We start from the raw sequence: 20,309 nt of genomic DNA, 5'->3' as shown, positions 1-20,309 counted from the left end.
TGCTCAATATCACTAATTATCAGAGAAATGCAAATCAAAACTACAATGAGGTATCACCTCACACCAGTCAGAATGGCCATCAGTCAAAAGTCCACAAATGACAAATGCTGGAGAGGCTGTGGAGAAAGGGGAACCCTCCTACACTGCTGGTGGGAATGCTGTTTGGTACAGCCACTGTGGAAAACAGGTGGAGATTCCTCAAAAGACTAGGAATAGACTTACCATATGACCCAGGAATCCCACTCCTGGGCTTATTTCCAGAAGGAACCCTACTTCAGGATGACACCTGCACCCCAATGTTCATAGCAGCATTATTTACAATAGCCAAGACATGGAAACAGCCTAAATGTCCATCAACAGGTGACTAGATAGAGAAGATGTGGTATATTTATACAATGGAATACTACTCAGCCATAAAAACCGACAACATAACGCCATTTGCAGCAACATGGATGCTCCTGGAGAATGTCATTCTAAATGAAGTAAGCCAGAAAGAAAATTACCATATGAGATTGCTCATATGTGGAATCTAAACAAATAAACAAACAAAGCATAAATACAGAACAGAAATAGACTCATAGACGTAGAATACAGACTTGTGGTTGCCAAGGGGGTGGGGGGTGGGAAGAGATAGACTGGGATTTCAAAATTGTAGAATAGATAAATAAGATTATACTGTATAGCACAGGGAAACATATACAAGATCTTATGGTAGCTCACAGAGAAAGGAATGTGACAATGAATATATGTATATTCATGTATAATTGAAAAATTGTGCTCTACACTGGAATTTGACACAACATTGTAAAATGATTATAAATCAATGAAAAATGTTAAAAAAAAATAGTAAGACTTCAAATCCAGAAGCCTGGAGTATCTCTCCATTTATTTAGATCTTCTTTAATTTTCTCATGTTTTATAGATTTCAATGTACAAGTCTTATATTTCTTTTGTTAATGTATTCCTAAGTATTTTATTCTCTGTGATGCTATTGTAAATTGAATCATTTTCTTAATTTCATTTTTGGATTTTTCATTGCTAGCATATGAAAATACAGTTGATAATCTAATATTAAAAAAGATCAAATTCCTCCTTTTATGGATGAGGAAACAAATTCAGAAAGGGTAATTTATTTATTTATTATTATTATTATTATTATTATTATTATTATTATTATTATTATTATTATTATTATTATTATTATTATTATTATTATTATTATTACAGGTGCTATGCAAGGCACCAGTCTTGGTTCTGGGCATTCAGCAGTGAACCAGAGAGATATGGTTTCTTGCCCTGAATCCTACAGTTAATGGAGGAGCTGAAACGTGAAATGAATATGTGGATTTCTAATTAAAAGAGCTTCCATTAATCGAGTACCGACTCTGGACCAGGCCCTAAGTTTTTCACCTACATTAAGTCGTGAAGTCCTCGCTACCTTGTAATAAGGTGGAACATAACTTCCCACTTCTGACATCTCCTTCCATGGGGAGGGAGCTCCATTAATGTAATAATCTTGATTCCTCTCGAAGACACCTGAATTTGGAAAGAGGAACAGCTCGTGAGGAGCCCAGCGCCACCCCTCCTCCTTCCTTAGGACTGAGCTGCCTAAAGGAAATGTTTGTTCTTCTTGGTCTTCCAGGCCCAACGATGAACAGGGCAGAAGTAGGCCTTCTCAGGTCTTGTGCCTGGGGAGACAAGTCTCATACTGGGATTTTAAATGAGGACGCTCACTGTCAGATGCCAGCTTTCTCATTAATAAAATCTCTGTATGCGTGCAAGAGAGAGGCATTTCATAAAAATAAGAGTAAGTAAGCAAGTGTGTTCTGTCATATTTGAACCATCCCAAACCAGCCACGTTCTCTCCAGCATGCATTCCTGTGCTTCTTATTCTGACCCCACCTGCCTCAGCATCCAGGAAAGAGTGTCTTAAAATAGTATCAGTATAACCTTCAGGGATCGTGTGGCTGAGAAGCAGAGCAACTTGCACAGTAGCCTGGACCTGTTGCAGATGGTGCATAAAATCCACCATCAAACCTTCTAAGCAGATTTGGCCCAATTGCCTCAATTTCTGAAACTGGGAAGGTTTGCAGTTGAGCTTTTGGGGAGGCAGAGTGGTAAAGATTTATAGATTTAGAGGACCTAGGTTTGAGCCTACCCTGGGTAAATCTCTCTAACTTTGACCCTCTGTTTCTTCCTCTATATAACAACACAGATTGCCTTACTGAGTTCACCTGGTTTGTTGAGGCCCAGAGAGGAAAATGGACGTATATGTGCTTTGTAAACTGTAAGGATCTATAAACATGTGAGTTGTTTTACAGGCTTAAAGGGCAGTCTTTTAAATAATAGTTCTCATTTTTACTCTGGATTTTAAGCTTGAATTTATACAAAGGTGGTTGTATGATTAGCGATTGATAATGGACTGGATGGTTATTATTTAAAGGCTGAAAACCAGTCTACCAACTGAGCTCTCACCTCTTCCAAACAATGTTAATTACTTATTTACTAATTAATGTAACTAAAAATGAAACCCTCTCTCCCATTGCTGTCTACATTTTTATCATTAGTCTTTTGCATTAGATAGTGCCTCTCTCAATGACTCCCTCTGAATTTTGTAAAATACTTTCCTGCCAGGAGGAAGCAACAGTATACATAATAACTGGAGTGGAGTTGAGGAAGGAGAAGAGAAAGACTGAAGGCAGGTGAAAGGCACAGAAAGAGTCTGGGCTATAAATTTCAACCAAAAGTACTGATAAGGAAACAGGAGGGAGCAGAAGGTCCCCAGGAGCAAGGGAACCTGGTTTCAAAGTGGCACCTTTAACACAGACTGTTTTAAGCCTGACTCTCTCTATCAAGCTACCATGTCTCAACCTGCAAGTCAGAAGAAATGGATTCCAGTCCTGCCTGTGTGACCATCTAGCTGTGTGATGTTGGGTATGTAACTTTGCCTCCTGAGGTCTCATTTTCATTATCTGTAAATTGAAAGTTTTAGACAATTATTCTCCAAAGCCATTTCCACAACAAATATTCTATAATTCTAGCAAAGAGTCCATAAATTTCCCCCTCTTTCAACATTTAACTCTTACCTTCCCCGGGGGAAAAAAATTGTCTTAGAAATGTAGTAAGAAGTAGGGGTATGTGTTTGTTTGTGTGTTTACAACAATGGTAAAGTTACATCAGAACAACATCGGCCAGAGAGAAGCATTTCATAAAAAAAATAAAAACAATGAGTAGTTAAGCAATTGTACACTATCATATTTTTTACACTGTCATATTTGAACCATTTTTCTTATAAGCAAAGAAACTTCCCAGTAAGTTGTTCCATTATAGTTGTATTCAGACTTTGTTCACAATTCAATTTAAAAACCACTGAGTCTTACAAACTGCACTTGAAATATTACAGGATACATACAGCATTTAAAGCAGGCCACCAGCCTAAAAGCATACATACAGTCTTCTTGACAATTGCTGTAAGTCACTAAGAGAGCAAGTGAATAAAATATATACAATAGTTGTTAAATCCTCAAAATAATACCTTTTTCTCCTGAGTGTGGAGGACACTCCATCTTTTTGTGCATGCATGTAGTAATTCTGCTCACTGCGTAAGTAGCCTTAAGCAGAAGAAATAACAGAAAGAGCTCAGCTGTATGACCTTGGGCGTTAAAAACAATACAGTTTGGGGAGGGGAATTCACTGATTCAGTGTTAATCATTATGAGAATCTGGTGGAATCAAAGGCATTCCTGTGTCTTTCATATGCTTTAATAAGCTTAATTACTTTGGCATCTATTAAATAAAATTCCATTCCCAGACCAACAAAGAGATAGCAGTACTATTGTCATTTTTCTGGCTTATATAGATGAACTATCTCAATCATTTTTTCCTGTTAAACCTGACTAACTTCCAGAACTAAAGACTACAAGCATTATTAGAAGGCTAGAGACAGGAGACCAGAGAAAATTAAGGAGTTTGGCGAGGGAAGATAGTACGCAGGAAAGACCTTGGTCTTTAAACTGAGACTTGGGCTCAAATCCTGGCTCCAGTAAGTCTAAGCACTTAACCTTGCCAGGGTTGATTATTCTTATCTGTAAAATGGAGCTAATATCTACCTGTTGTGAGAAATTATATTTCATGCAAAACACCTAACAGGTACTCAGAACACAGCAGATGTTATCATTATTCTTTTGTTAATGATATCTCAGTAGGGCAAATAACTCTGTCCTCCCTGTTTTATTTGAAAGCATGTTTCTTCCAGGTCTTAAGTAGTCTTGAAATTACCTGAGAAAATAATGATAGTCTTCAGAATATAATCTATCTTCTGACGTTAAGAAAGGAAAGGAGGAAGGGAGGGAAGGAGGCAGGGAGGGAGGACAGGAAGGGGGAAAAAGGAGGAGGAAGGAAAGGAGGAGAAAGATTAAAGAAAAACTATACAAAATCGAAAGAAGCAAATCCATAGGAAAAAAAAAAAAGAGAAAGGAAAGAGGAGACCCAGATCTTCACACTGGCATTTAACCAGATTCAAGTGTTATTTAAGTCCCCTGAATGTTTTTTATGAAAATCCCAAGGCTTCTCTTGCTTGACTCACCCAATTGTAATATTCCTTTGGGTTGAAATACCTTTTTCTTAGACTTTTTTCAGATTGTCAATTTCTACCCATCCTTCAAGAATCTCACTGAATCTCACTAGGGGTCCAACATACGTAAAGGACACATCTTGCTAGATGCTTTATTTGAATTATCTCATTTACAATGGATAGTAGCCTTGAAAGGTGGATAGTAAGGAGGCAATGAGAAATTAAGTCACTTAGCCAGAAAAAGAATCAAGCCACAGAGCCCATGGATCCAAGGGCTAAAAGATCAAAAACCTTCATTTTGTTCCCCTCTGTCACAATGTGCATGTCTGTGATCCTCCCCATCAGAATTCATGGGTCCTTCCTCCATTCTCCCTCAGCAGTTGGATTTTCTTTTTATAGTAGCAAATATTTTACTCTGTTTTGTGTTTATTTTCATTCTCTCTTCTGCCAGTTTTATTTCATTTATCAAACATTTGTTGAGCATCATTTATGGGTAAAATACTCTAAGTAGGCTAAATTTTTGTTTTATTATCACCTTTTTTTCTAATTGTGATAAAAAAACACATAACATAAAATTTGCCATCCTAACCATTTTTAAATGTACAGTTCAGTAGTGTTAACTGTATTCACATTGTTGTACAACTATAAATTATCATATTAATATCTATACTCCCCATAGTTTTGGGGGGGGCAAGTCTTTTGCTAGTAACATTACCACAATAGCCTCTACATGTATCATTTTGCAAATGTGCAAGGATATCTGTCAGATAAATTTCTAGAGTTGGAATTACTGGGTCAAAGGTGTGCACATTTGTGGTTTTAGCAGACGTTGGCTGGGGATTTTTATGTGGCTACTTCCCCTCCCCACTCCCTAGCAGCTGAGAATTGTTGCAGTGTAATGACAGATGTGACTTACTGACAATGGCAGTACTTGTTCCACATGTTAACAATATAGAAGCAGAAAAAATAGAATTATTACCCCCGCCCCCAGCTTGTTTTGGTCAGTATTTCAGATTTATGAAACGGAGAATCCAATTGACCAGGCTGGTCCTATTCAACCAAGCCTCATCATGGTCTCCCAGAGTCACTAGCCCAGGGTTATTTACCAGCCTTAGGTCACATGCTTGACTCAAATTCAGTCTTGTGGCTCACGGTCAGCCTGATGAGGCTGGGGCTGCCTCTCCAACAGGGGCTGTGGACAGAACAGGATCCCGTTGGAAGGAGCCTCAGCAGGCAAATACTGGGATTAGGATACCTACAGGATGACTATAATCCCAGTTTTCTCAGGATGGCCCCAGGTTATCTCTGTTGTCCAGCATCATTACCAGTAGTGCTCCCTTTCATGCTCAAAAATGTCCCAGTTTAGAGTATAGCTTACAGATTCTGCGTAAGGTAGGGCAGTACTGTTCACACTGTGTTGTAAGGAGCTCTGGGGTTTGTGAAGATGTCTGGGGAGAGACTTTCAGAGGGAAAGGGAGAGGCCAAGCAGGTGGGATTTGGGCCCCACTGCCACTGTCTAATGTGACTAAGAAGAGTTTAAGCTTATAATAAATGAGCATATTTCTACCTAAAGTTCTCAAAACTTTTCAATCAGATGCACTTGTCCCCTGTGTACTAACACATGTACACTATTGGGCATTTTCTCCACCAGAATAGATCCTCGAAAATCTCTTGAGCCAGGAATCCCTTGACCTCTACAGATATAATATCTACACTTGCTGCTCATCTGACAGTGCACATGGGGCCCAGCCATGAACTAATGGACCACTTGTGGGTTTAACAGGAGCTTTGTCAGCAGTACTTTCACCCTATGCGGAGTCAGAACATGGAGTCTGGTCTAGGTGAGAGAATGGGCAAGAATGACATTTTGAGTTCAGTTCAAAGATGCTGCACTTTGATTTACTTCCAGAGCAGCATGTAAGCTGTGCAGAGGATAGACATGAGGTAAGGCAGATGCAGCTGTCTGTGGCTCCTTTGTTTTTCACAGAGATGTCATAAATTTGGTGGTGTTGGCAGCCTGGAGGGAGTGAGATGTCAGGGAGGTCAGGGGAGTCCAGAAGTGTGGTCTCACTATCTTTTATACCTCCAGACACATTAGCAACCAGAAACAACTTATGCTACCATATAAGGCAAAAACATAGTTACTCTGTAAGCTGCTTCATTCAGGCTAACGCCCAGATTCCAGACCTTGAAATGCTTGCCATGCCCAGCCTGGGGCAGTCTCCTTATCTACACCTGGGCGGCAGAGTGTAGGAGTTTTCCACTTACTTTGCAGGCAGGCGCGGCCTTGGTCTACCACAAACATACTTGGCCTTTAAGTTCTCAGACAAACTCCTGGCCTTCTCCTGAATTAACACAGGCTAAAGGACATCTGTGTTGATTCTGATCATGTCCGTGGGCCGGGCTTTCCATTTTGTTAATCACTTTGCCTCATCTCTAGCTGATTACTCTTGATTGCAAAAGCCCAGCTCTTCAATTGCTGCCTGATTCTCTTTGTCCTTCAGAACTATTCCTTCTGGGAAACAACTCATCCCTTACACACATGCAACTCTCATCATTTTCTCCTCATTTGAAATGTTTATTCTCCCTACTTTTGTTTCCATCACAGCCATATGTGTCTTCTTACCAGCTCTTCCAACAATCTCACAGCCTTTGTACTTCCTGGACAAAAAGGAGTCAAGAGCATTCATAAAGTACCCCCAAGTCAATGTACCAGCACAGCGAATATGACCAGTGACTGAAAATGGCCACTGACAACTGGTAATGTCCTTAGTCTGTGCCACACAGGACTGATGACATTTTCCTGTGGAGCATAGTTTTGTTCAAATCTGTGTAAGTACGTTGCCTTAAGGTTCTTAAAGTAGCTTCTTTTCTTCTTTCTCCCCGTTTTACTTCTTTCTTCCCTTTATTGACCAAAGATGGTTTAAGACCATTTGTAAAGTCCAAAGAAGCTGATTATGGCTTAAATGACAGGAAGGGAGTGAGGAGAATGGCCAGTGAAAACAGGGAGGCTGCAAAAGTCAGAAGGAAAGAAGGGTGGAGCAGATCACTGCTAACTTGGGTCTCCTAGAGGCCCATAAAGTTAGAATTTAATTTGTATCAGTTTGCAAAAACAAACACAGGTCCAGCTCCACCCTACCAGCCCCTCCCAACAGAGGAGGATTATATTATGGGAGGGATTATCCTAAGAGAAGATTATACTTTCCACACACCAATATTAGGTTTGGCTTTCTGACTTGCTTTGACTAATGAAATGTGAGTAGAAGGGACACATGACACTTCTAGCAGAGCTTTAAAGCCATTATGTGGGTCTACCATTGCTTTTCTCTCTGTTGTAAAATGACCAGTGTGTCACAGGTAGGGATAACTCGTTCAGTCCAAGTCCTGAAATAAAGATGACATGGAACAGAACATGATTTGGAAATTAAAATACATCCAGAAAACAACTTCCGTTGTTATAAACCACTCAAATAGCAGGGTCATGTGTTACTGCTGCCTAATTTAACTTGACCTGACTGATAAAACCATTCATTACAGAAGGGAGAGAGAGCAGTAATAGGGATGTTTGGGAGGGGAAATAAAAGTCAAGGAGATTGAGGTACAACGAGATGGGAGATTTAGGTGCCGGTCAGACATTGAGAAAACCTCCAAAGGGAACAATTCAGGCTCTGACGGGAAGATCCAGGATCGAAGAAACCAAATGGAACAAACCTGCACAATGACTTTCCTTCGGGAGATCTGAGGAGGGGAAAAGGACACAATTCAGGATGCACTAAAGTGCAGAATGCTTAATTGTCTGTAGAGTAGAAATGAGATACAATACTTTAGGGATAGGACTAAGAGAAACTCCAAGCCTTTTCTTTCCTCTGGGCCACGTTTGACTGCCTGTGGTATAATTGAAAGCCCTAGATGGAATTCTTAAGGAATCCCACACAAATCTCCATTAGGAAGGATACCATTTTAGAGAGAGCATGGAAGCTGTAGCAGTTCAGGTCAAGCCTACTGCCTGGACCCAAGTCCTATGGTTAGACACAAACTATGGAGGATGCAGGGGTCCCAGGCCCTGGATTGGTGTACAGCTCACTGGGGAGGTGCTTTTGGGGCCAGTTTTCGACTTTCCTATATTCTTCATTTCATCTGGGTTTCAGATCCAATTGATCTCGAAAACCAGAATTCTTGTTTTCTCTCTGGAGCTGAGAGTTGTGTTTAGAGTTGGACTTCCACCATAGGTTGAGGACTTTTGTATGCGATCCTCACTGTTGTATGCATTGTTAACATTGTTGCTGCTATGGATAACTCCTGCCTGTACCAGGTACAGAATATGAGGTCATAGTCGCACATACCGCCTAGGTCTCTGGGATGCAGGAGGGCAGTGGTTCGCTCCAAGTGTGCTTCTCAGAGCATCAGCATCACCTGGAAATGTGTTGGAATGCAAATTCTTGGGCCTCATCCAACACCTACTGAATTTAAGATTCTGGGAGCAGGGCGCAGCCATCTGTGCTTTAACAAGCCCTCCAGAGAATTCTGATTTGCACTTAGATTTGAGAACCACTGAGTTAGGGGCAACAGTTTGGACAACAAACATGTGTCCCTTTCTCAAGGCAAGTCTTAATAGCCCCAGGCTAAGACTCAGATCTAATTCCCCAGCCTCCTCTGAGCTTGTTAAAGGATCATCCACTCCAGGTTGCCAGCAGGCCTCACTATCTTCATAGCACATCTCTGAGTGGAGGAAGCGATGGAAAGGAAGGGTTCAGGTCTCTCTGTAGTGCTTTAGTGAGCACCTTGGGCCAATCCAGCTCAGATCTAGGTCAGCTTTGGGAACCATAGACAAATATAACTTTCACTGATCTCATGTCTCCCTTTACATAATGTCCTTATAAGACTAGAGAGGCCACTGATGAAATCCACACCGTGAGGTCATTATTATCTCCATCTACACTCAAGATAACAGTGCTAAGGAAATTTAAATAACTTGCCACAATCATAAAGTTAGTAAGCAATGGAGTTGGGGTTTAAATCCAGTCAAACTTCAGAATCCACTGGGTAATTGTTTGGAACATCCCCAGCTGCACACTGTAAGAATCCTGCTCTGAAAAATACTGTCTAAATTGATTTGACAGCAAATGTCAAGAGTCCTCCTCTTATATCAACCTGCTGTCACCAGTCATTTGATTTCCAAAATGAGGCAGTTGACCCAAACATTAATAAATGAAGATATAATTCTAATTTCAAGATAGATGTATTGTTATTTCTCTTAAACTATTTGCTCTTTAAACTTTCCTCCAAACTTAGGAGAGATGCCAACCTCCTGTGAACTACAAGCTCTACACAGGCCCCTGGGGTGTTTAATAAGCACCTTGCCCTGAACATGCACAAACAGAACTCTTCATTCCTCATCCCCAACCTCTTCCTCCCCTGGTCCTCCCCATCAGTAAACACACCACAGTGGTCAAGCCAAAATCCTAAGAGCCATTTTTCACTCCTTTCTTTCCCCTTTCTCCCATATTTGTCTACTTCATCAGCACGTCCTGGTAGTTCTACTTCTAGACTGTATTCTAAATCTGTACACTTCTTTCATCACTGTTGCTGCCACCTAGTCCAAGCCATCACCCTCTCACCTGCATTGCTGCATTCACCTCCCAACTAGACTTCCTGTATTTACCATCCCACCTCCAAAATCTCTTGTCTACACATATTCTGAGTAAGCTTTTAAAAGTACACTGGCTTATGCCACTCTCCAGTTTAAGGCCTCCAGTGGTTCCCTACTGCAATGAAAATAAAATCCATATTTCTTCCCATGGCCCACAAATGCCTCATGGGATCCAACCCTTGATGATTCCTTCACCTACCCTTCTCCACACTCCCCCGTACTCACCTCTTCTCAGCCCCTCTGGCCTTCTTTCTGTTCTTCAGCAGGACAGCCGCTGTGGCTCACTGCTGCCACAGGGTACCAGTGCTGTTCCCTCTACCTGAAGACTTCTTTCTTGCCATCTTGAATTGACTGTCCAAGGTACCAGCTTTCAGCTCTCAGAGCAAATATCACTTCCTAAGGAAAACCTTCCCTAATCACCCTATTTAAAGCAGTGAACCCCATCATCGTATCCATTTATTGCCTTCACAGTAAGGGGATCAGGACATGCACCTCCAAATACACTGTTTTGGCATATAGACTATTTTGAGCTGAAGGCAATTAAAAAACAGCAGGTGCAGGAAGGGCTCTCTGCTCTTCTCCCTTTTTGCCTTAAAGCAGGGAATAAATTTCCTGTGAGAAAGATGCCCTCCTGGTACCAGGAAGAACAAAACACTTTTATCTCTGGAGATGGGGATTTGATGCCAAGATGAATCTGCACAAACAAATCTTAGTAAAATTACCCTTGCCTTCCATTAGGTATCCCCACATATTTCTTAGTCACTTTCTCACAATTTACCACCCCTAGAAGTTCAAACCCCTTTCCTTTGTCTAGTTACTTCTCCACAATTTATCACCCTTTGTTAAAATGGTATATATGCTTCCAAATCTAACCGCTTCTTTAGGGTTCTCACCTCTTTCCTATGAAGCCCCCCCATGCCATGTGAAAATATTAACATCAGATAAAACATGAATGCTTTTCTCGTACTTAATCTGTCATTTGTCAGCTTAATTTGCAGGTCTTAACTACAGATCGTAACAGAGTAGAGGGAAAGTTTTTCCTCCCCTATGATAGCACTTACCTAGCAAAATTTATATTGCTTATACATTTGTTTACTGTTTTGTTTAATGTTCTCCCCACTAAAATCTAGGCTTAATGAAGGTAAGAAATTATTTGTTCTATTCACCACCATATCTAGAGGCCTGCCACATAGTTATTGCTCAATAAAGATTTGTTGAACAACTGAATCTGCACAGAGGGGATATAGTTTAAGTTCCAAGGAGAGTGAGATATCTGAGAGAGAGAATGTTAATGGAAGAGCCCCACTAAGTGATCACTATTGATAGAACAATTTGTTTCAGATCCTGAACACATGCCAAGATGCCACCTTAACTGAGCATTTACTAAATGCAATTGAAGGCAAGAGATCTTCTGATTTAAAGAGAAAGGAGGACAACTGAAGATTTGAAGGGAAGCAAAGTGATCAACTAGGAAAGGGCATCGTAAGCACACGGTAAGAAGTCTAAAAGTAGAACAAATATCCATGAACAAAACCCTGATTTTAAAGAACAGTTTTAGCATAGATTCCTGGGGAGAGAAAAGAGATGAGGTGGCAGGGGGTATGCAGTCAGGGAGAGAGAACAAGAGCATCAGAGAGCGACAGGGACACTGAGAGAAGGAGATAGAGAGAGATTAGATAGTAAGCCATATTCCCATCAACAGTGGAGTTGCACTAACTCTTCCCACCGAATAGCTTATATACACATAATCACTAGGAAGAAGAGTAGTCAAAAGAATGTTCTATTACATACAAAGAGGAACAAAACAAGTTTGAAGCAGGGGCATTTGCCGAGCTGACAGTGATTCCAGCCCTCCGCCCACAGTGGGTTTGCCCAGGTACCTCACAGCCTCTGATGGCCCATGATGGCCTCTGCAGGCTTCATGCACCTGACCCTTCCCATGAAGAGCCTGCTGTCACTGATCTGAGGTGCTGCCACTAGAGTAAGAAATTAATAGAAACTTACATAGTGTACGGGGCTATAGTGATACATCTCCTCCTGCAATAAATAGTTTGTTAGGCAAGAAGTACCTGTGAAGTGTTTGTAGAGGGAAATACCAAGGCAGAAAACCAAGTGATTTTTTAAAACATGAACTTTTTTAAATGTAAGAGGGGTTACAGACACACGCACACTCTCTTTTATATACTGAGAGAACTTCATAAAGTGGCTTATAAATATAGAGACCGTTCTAAATAATCATTTCTGCCTTAAGCTAGTATTACAGGAAATACATTTTTTTGTGCTTCTTTTTAAAAATTGGTTTTTAAAAGAGGAATGTCATCAGGGAAATTATAAATGGAAAATTATGCAAAGATAAATTTGATGAGAAGTATCCCCCTTGTCAAAATAGGCCTGTGATAAAAGGAAATGCATTTGAAGAGATTTTTAATTGCATCATTTCTTTCTCTCTAAGCCATTTGCACATCATTTGATGTCACAAATGTCAGTTTGTTATCAGTGTACAGGAATTAGACTCAAATAGCCCTATTTACCAATTCTAGTTCTAGCAGACCCTTGCTGGGTGAGTCACATAATCTCTCTAAGCCAAGCTTTTCTCATGTATAACATGGGGACCGTTGGATAATGGTAAGGATAAGATGAGATAATGCTTTATATGCATCTGGCAAAAAGTAATGTGCAGTGCACAGCCCTAGTAATTATTATTAATTAAATTCCCTTGATAAATATTTACCATGTGCCTTTGGCATGATAGGTGTTGTCCTAGGTATTAGGGGTGGGCATCAGGGCTGCCTGTGGGATTATATAGATTGTGTACAAAGCAGACCTAAGGTCACCATTTGCATTGTCACCCAAAGGAACAGCATACCCCGGAGCTAGGAGGACACAACCTGGGAGCCATACTTTGTTGCCCTAACAGTAGAAAATAAAATGGGTAAATCTTACACTCTAACGAAAGGAATAGTATTTATTATTATGGTGTCACACTTTATAAAATACCTATCATTCAACAGAAGAATACCTACTTAGTAAACCCATAAGTGCTATTTAAGCATTTACTAAATATTCAGTGCTAGGCTAGGTGGAGTAGACAATGTAGAATTAAGAGGGTTTGCCTTATTTCTGCAACTAAGCAGTTTAAGATCTAGTTACACAAAATGGGGAAAAATATATTTAAGTGCTAGTTTGTGTGACATAATTAAGTACAGACAGATCTCACTTTGCATGGGAGTGTGGGACAGTAAAAAGGACTACGCAAGCTGAAGCCGTGCAAAGTAAGCTTCATAATCAATAGGAAATACTATGATTATGCCAAGACCTACAAAATTTTTAATGAAAATATTAAAAAGCCTCTTAAGGCCATTTATAAATGTATAGGGAAAGGAAAAAAATAGTAAACACTGGCATTCAGTAAACTATAGTTTTAAAACTTCAGGCACATTGAGTATTAAAGTATTTTACTTCCTTGTAAAAAAACATATCAAGAGTAGTTTCCACAGTACTTGACGTCTTATCATATAACTTACTCTACATCTGTTCTATGCTTTGGCAAAGTTGTCAGATGTCTTCCTAAGTCTGGATCAACTTCCAGCATTTAATCCTTTGCATGTTCAGTGTCATGAAATATCTCCCAAGAGTTTCTTTAATATGAAGCATTTCCCTGGAGTCACTTCCTCTGGGACATCATCATCCTTATCATCACAACCACTTTCCTCATTAATGTCATTGGTTTGCCTGCACTGAGCACATCTAGGGGGGCTCGCACTGCAGCAGTGCCCACATTGCCACGGTCTACTATTTCTTTAACTGTATTCACACTGGACTCAGATTCCTTTTCCAGCATTATCTTTTTTGTACTTTGCTGCACTTTTGCCTTTGTTGGTCAGTTCATTCTTGATTAACTGTTTCTGTAAAATGTCACAGAGGTTTACTGCTGGGAGACAGGGAGGCAGCACAACTGCACACTTTGCTATCTGTGTGACAGCAAACAGACCTGGGAGAGCTGAAGAACAGATGCGAGGTGACCATACAGACTGGAGGAAGTGACGTGATTTGTCATGGATCATGATGCACATCTGTTATTTACATAGTGATTGGTGCACTCACGTGCTAGGAGCTAAGTGTGTGCTTTATGCAGTTACTCACAGTTAATATACTATATACAGCATGCTAACAAAAATTTGAACTCTGCTATTGGGGGGCCTGGTGGTATTTCATTAAAATGTGGTACCTGAAGTTCATGCAGATCAGAACCATGTGGAGAATTGTCTGTCCTCCATTATTTTTGTTAGTTTTTAGCATATGTCAATGGAAAATATGTTCTCATGATAGAAAGCTCTCTCGTATGTTATATTGGAGTCGGATTAAACATGGAAGGTTAATAAGGGTAATACATCAAGGTGAAGTGTTAAACATGTACCTTAACATAACATAAACAGAGCTTATAAACATCTACTAAATCACAAAGATCAGTATATCTACTATTCAGTAGCCCAGCACTAGAGGCCAAAGTCCAATGGCTTCTGGTGTTTTCTGACAATTGGTTTCATCGTTTTTCCCTTCTATTTTTGTCTTTTGTTCCCTTTTCTTCCACTGAAATTTAGATATAATTAAATGTAATATATTTTATTAAAAATAGCAACACAGACCCTAATTTGAATAGAGGTATTTATCTCCCTGCTCCTTTTCTACCCTTCAAATCTATCCTTCCATCTGTGTATAAGTATCCAGATAATGTTTTCCTGCTCATAATAATGATGATATTATTATGAAGTAGTGGAAAGTGAGATAATTTTTTTCATGTTCATATTTGTACTGTGTACATTGTTTGAATTCTTCATGACGAGCACTGATGAACGTGTTAATGTTTATAAAAGCAATAGTGATTTTCCTCAAAATCAAACCAATGAGACTTTGAAGCATCCTTTTAAATAATTGAAGGAAATCTTTTAGAATTTTTTTTAAAAATTTTTTTCTTGAAAGATAAAATTAGTTCTTTTCTATGTTAAGGGTAAAGAATTGGTTTAAAAGTCTGCCTGAAATTTTAGTTTGTTTTGTCTTTAAACTCAGAGCTTTCAAGTTCAGGACTATCAGCCTTCCTAGAATGTATAGAGAGGCTGAAGATTCTAGAAAAACTGGTTTCCATTCAGATATTAAATAATCATTACTAATAAGTGAAAATGAGAAGCTATCCAAGTCTAAATTTTATATTATTATCAATTTTGCTTCAAATAACACTTCTTTATAGTAAAACATATTAGTGTTTATTACATTGATAAGAGTAGCTGCCTGCTTCTATAAAGCTATTTTTTCCCAAACCCTAGTTAACAAATGGGGTTTATGGGGTTTTTTTGATTGAACAGATCAACTAAAAAAACAAAAACAAAAACAGAACAAACTTCCAGTTACACTATACTCTCAGCCTTACTATGGATATAATCAGGGTTGAATTCTTTTTAATCATTTTTAATTTACTTTTTGGAGGGCAGGTAATTGGATTGATTGATTTTAATGGAGGTATTGGGGATTGAATCCAGGACTTTGTGCATGCCAAGCTTGCACTCTACCACTGCCTCAACCCAGGGTTGAGTTTTTTGACCTGTTTCTATTCTTTACATTACCTTCTGGGAGTTCTGCTTCTCTGTTAGCCTCAATTTCTATTCATACAAAGAGTAGTTCCAAACCTCTCTCCTGCCCTGCCCTGTCACCCCCAAGGCCTCTTTAATTTTACATTTCTAATTACGTATAATATAGATCTCACCATCCCCTAAGAGTTATGCTGAGAGAATTCTCTCCCATCTTAGTCACCAAGGAAACTTCCCAAATGGCCTCCAACTCTGAAACTTGAGAGTTCTTCACAGTAGTTTTTTTCATCTGGTTGTTATGATTGGCATCAATCCATTCTGTTGAGTGTTCACGATCCTTGCTTCCTCCCTTCATTGCCACCACTCCTGACTGAATCCTAATCCTCCCTTATCCCTGAGCTTGTCCAACAGCCTTCACCCCGGGCTTCTGCACTAAGCAGGCACAATAGACGCCCAGCCACCATTTTCAGCATTGTTCTGCCCACTGGACTCTACAGTGTTTCCCTAAAATCAACTGTATTTTGTTGGCTTCCATTTAAGAACTTCTATTATCTACCTCCATTTCTTATCAAATTATGCTACTTTCTTGTTGGAAACTAAGCGTTTATAATCAAATATGCCGCTCCCCTGTGGAAAACCTCATTTCACTCCAGACTCCTCACCAAGACCTAATGAGTGTCTGCCTGTCTTTCTGACCTTGTTCCCTACTGCTCTTGTCACAGCTCACGCTACTTTAGCTCACTTGTTTCTTTCCATTCCTTCCTACCCAAAGCCCTTTAAACTAGCTTTTCCCTCTGCCTTGAAAGCTCTTTACCCAGATCATTGCATGACTGGCTTCCTCTCATCATCTGAGACTCAGTGCCACTGCTTCCTCCTCAGAGAAGCCTCCCTGACCATCCTGTCTAATGTGCATTCACAGCTGCTACTGTCACATCTCTTACTTACTTTAGTCATAGTACTTTATATTAGTTTTCACTTGTTTATTAGCTGTCTGTATCACTGGGAAAAATAGTCCACAAGAACCCAGACCTTGGCTCTCTTGTTCACTGATGTATCTGCATGTCCTAGAACAGTGCCTGGCCCACCATTAGAGCTCCAGAAATATTTGTTGAATGAATGATAGTGACATGATTTCTACTTCCTGATTAAGTCAAGCCATTCTCTGTGCTGTCTTGCATGTCTGTTTGCAAATTCTTAGTATGTGGTTTCTTTATTCCCCTCTACTATATTCTTTTTACTATTCCTTCCTACTGATTCATATTAGTTACTTCAAGATCTCACACAAATGCCACTTGCAAAAGCCTTCTCAAATCCTTCCTGCCATGAGCATACTATTACTTCTCCCCTACAGGATTTACCCCAATGTTTTCATGCTACTATCTTGTGCATTTAAAAAAAAATTCAACATGTTGCTTAATAACTACAATTTTTTTTTTCTTTTTGAAGCCATCTAATTGTTTTCTTGTTGAGAGAAGATGTAGTTAAGTGGTGGAAGCTTTGGACTGGGAGTCCTGGAGAACAGTTCCAGACTTTGAACAGGCCACTTCCCTCATCTGTAAAATGGAAGAGTTAGTCTAGACCAGAGGTTGCAAAATGGCAGCTTGCAGGGTGAGTAAGACCCACAGATGTCTTTTATCTGGCCTTAGGAAAACTCAAATTAGTTGGCAATGTTTAAAAATTGGGAAATTTTTCAAAAGCTTGGAATTCTACCCTCTCTGAAAAAAAAAAAAGTCAACTGATCAGGCGGCAAGAAACCTACATTTCTGCATAACAGCAAATCCACTAAGAAGGAAAGCACATTTCCCTAACACAGGGCAGCGACTCTCTGGCATGGCATGGTGCCCAAGTGGCCTGGGGACTTCACTTGTTTATGCTAACTCTGTTAGAGTTTGAATATATAACCCCAAGACTATATCACCTCTGAGGTCCTTCTAACTCTGCACATCTAAGATTCTGGATAAATATGTCTTATCTCTCTACCCAGACTTAAAGTTCTTGAAGGTTAGTGCCTGGTTCTTTTCCTTTGCTTGGGCAGGTTGTAGTGTGGGGCATAAAGCAGATGCTTAAAAGTTGTTTGTTGAACATTAAATTTAGTTATATACACAAATATGCGGTAAAAACCAGACACTACCTAATAAAAAATTTATTACAAATGTTTGTTCAGCTTTTATAAAGAAAAACATCCTATCAAATGCAATTAAAATATTGACACAGAGTTTGTGTGATACGGAAAATTTAACTCTAGACAGATATAACCCAGATGAAGTTTTGCTTAGGCAGGAGAAAAGAAATGTAGTCCCCCAGTCTCCTTTGTATGTCACTCCCAATATTGGTTCATTGTCGTCATGCAGGCGTTTCAAGAGCAGGATGTACTCAAGGGATGGAAAAATATTGCTATTTGCCCTTCCAAGTAAGCATCATGTGTTTAACAGCTGGGGCTTGACGAGACCCTCATTTGTTACATTACCAATTACCTTTGCTGTTTTCCCACAAAACCACAAAATATTTGGCTTGGTTCAGGACCACCATATTTAATAAATCCCTTTATTCTTTTTGCAACAATTCGTTAACTTTTAAGGGGAGCACATCACATTAAAACATTTTCTATGGATTAACAGCAATAGCTCAAAGATTCCACACCCAGGTTGGGCCATGGTAGACTGTAGTGAGTGGAAGTCGCAGGTCTGTAATCGAGGGCAGATTTAGCGCCAGGCTTGTCAAAGACTGTAGTCTGAACACTTTCTTCTCCATTTTCCCATTTTTTACCATAAAGAGAACTCATAAATGACATCAATATTTCATCTGAGAAAAGACTACATTCCTCAGAAACTGTCTGCAATAACAAAGGACATAGTTGATACTATGCCATTCATATTAATACCAGAATAAATCTTGTTTATAAAGTTTAAATAGCCATAAAATTTGAAAAACACTTTAGAAATTTACATTTATTCAGAACATTATATTCTAAAGAATTAAAAGACAAATAAGTTAATCTGATTAAAAATGTTAACACAATGTGTATTGTTTTAATCTCTAACTTTTTTATCATGTATGAGGGACTAAGCTGATGTGTACTTTTGTACTATCTATGAAAAAAATGTCTTCATAAGTAAATGAATCGTGTAATATCTGAAAGAAAGCATTTACTTACCAAAGAAAATAATTTGTCTTCCAACACTTGACAATTCTTTCATTTATAAAACATTCTATTCAAAGTATAGGCAAGACCAGAACTTCTTAGATATGCTAATCATTTTCATCTATTTACTAAATCTGAGCCTGAACTGCCAGCACTTGTTAGTCATTTTTCTGGTTACTGTAGGTACTTGAAAGTAATAAGGCTGCATTTTCTTTGAAATGGCCCAGTTGGTCCAGATTAGTGAGTTTTTCTATATATATATTTATATTTTGGGGTTTGGATAATTTTCGTCTTCCATTGATGTCTAAACCATTGTAAATTATACAGTTTACACATTAAATCTAGTTGTAGGGGTAGGTATAGCTCAGTGGTAGAGTGTGCACTTGGCATGCATGAGGTTCTGAGTTCAATCCCCACGACCTCCCTTAAAATAAGTAAATAAACAAACCAAATTACCTCCCCACCTATAAATAAACCAAATTACCTCCCCACCTCCAGAAAGAAAGAAAGAAAGAAAGAAAGAAAGAAAGAAAGAAAGAAAGAAAGAAAGAAAGAAAGAAAGAAAGAAAGAAAGAAAGAAATCTATTTGTACCCAACAGTGAAAAGCAGAGCAGCAGACATCTTCCTGCAAGCTGCATGATCTTAACCTTGCTGAGCCTTAGTTTCCTTGTTTGTAAAAAGGTGGGTGATAGTAGTATCTATTTCCAAAGGGTGTAGAGAGCTTAATAGAGAAAAGACAAGCATTCTCTTAATAAATAAGATCCTCATTATCATGATCATTCCTCATAGGTTTTGAAGATCCTATGTAATAAATTACACATTTTCTAATTTATACTTCCTTCTCCCCATTTTGCAGATGAAGCCACTTAGGCTCAGAGAATTAAGAAACTTGCTCCAGAGCACACGTGTTGAAGAACATCCTCCTAACAGCTTCGCTTGTAAACTGGCTGTGAACAAGGCACTATTCTGCTACAAAAGCAGTCTTAGAAATTAACCAGCACAGAGTCAATGGCCACCCTGAGTAGTGACTGCAGTTCTGAGACTGGTTTTCATATATACTTTGTAGAAGCAGCCTCAGTCTTTTGAGGTTATACCCTGTGTGGGGAATATGAGTCATTGCCTACCCATCCACTCCTCCACACTCTGACACTCTCCATTATGAACTAAGTCCTAAGAATTCCTGTCTTATTACTCCCCAAGGGTTTTCAGCCACAGTCATCTCTGACATGTATTTTCACCCTCCTAGTTAATTGCTTTCTTAGACTCTATTACACTAGTTCATGTCTACCTCAGCAAATAACTTTGCATCATTATAGAGGAGCTAGATAGTGTTTGGATTGTGGATTGAATTCACAAAAGCTGC

General features: G+C 39.3%; 1 long non-coding RNA gene across 1 annotated transcript; it reads left to right on the top strand.

Moving 5' to 3' along the window:
- The first annotated feature begins 1,173 nt into the window (after window positions 1–1,173).
- On the top strand, window positions 1,174–17,723 carry LOC135322639 (uncharacterized). The gene is made up of 4 exons (XR_010383321.1): window positions 1,174–2,934; window positions 7,181–7,404; window positions 11,564–11,715; window positions 17,251–17,723. It is a non-coding gene; the product is annotated as an uncharacterized LOC135322639 (long non-coding RNA).
- The last annotated feature ends 2,586 nt before the right edge of the window (window positions 17,724–20,309 follow it).

Source organism: Camelus dromedarius, chromosome 2 (assembly GCF_036321535.1).
Source record: "Camelus dromedarius isolate mCamDro1 chromosome 2, mCamDro1.pat, whole genome shotgun sequence".
Lineage (NCBI taxonomy): Eukaryota > Metazoa > Chordata > Mammalia > Artiodactyla > Camelidae > Camelus > Camelus dromedarius.
The sequence above is the reverse complement of the archived record's forward strand: the minus strand, read 5'-3'. Positions and strand labels throughout refer to the sequence as shown.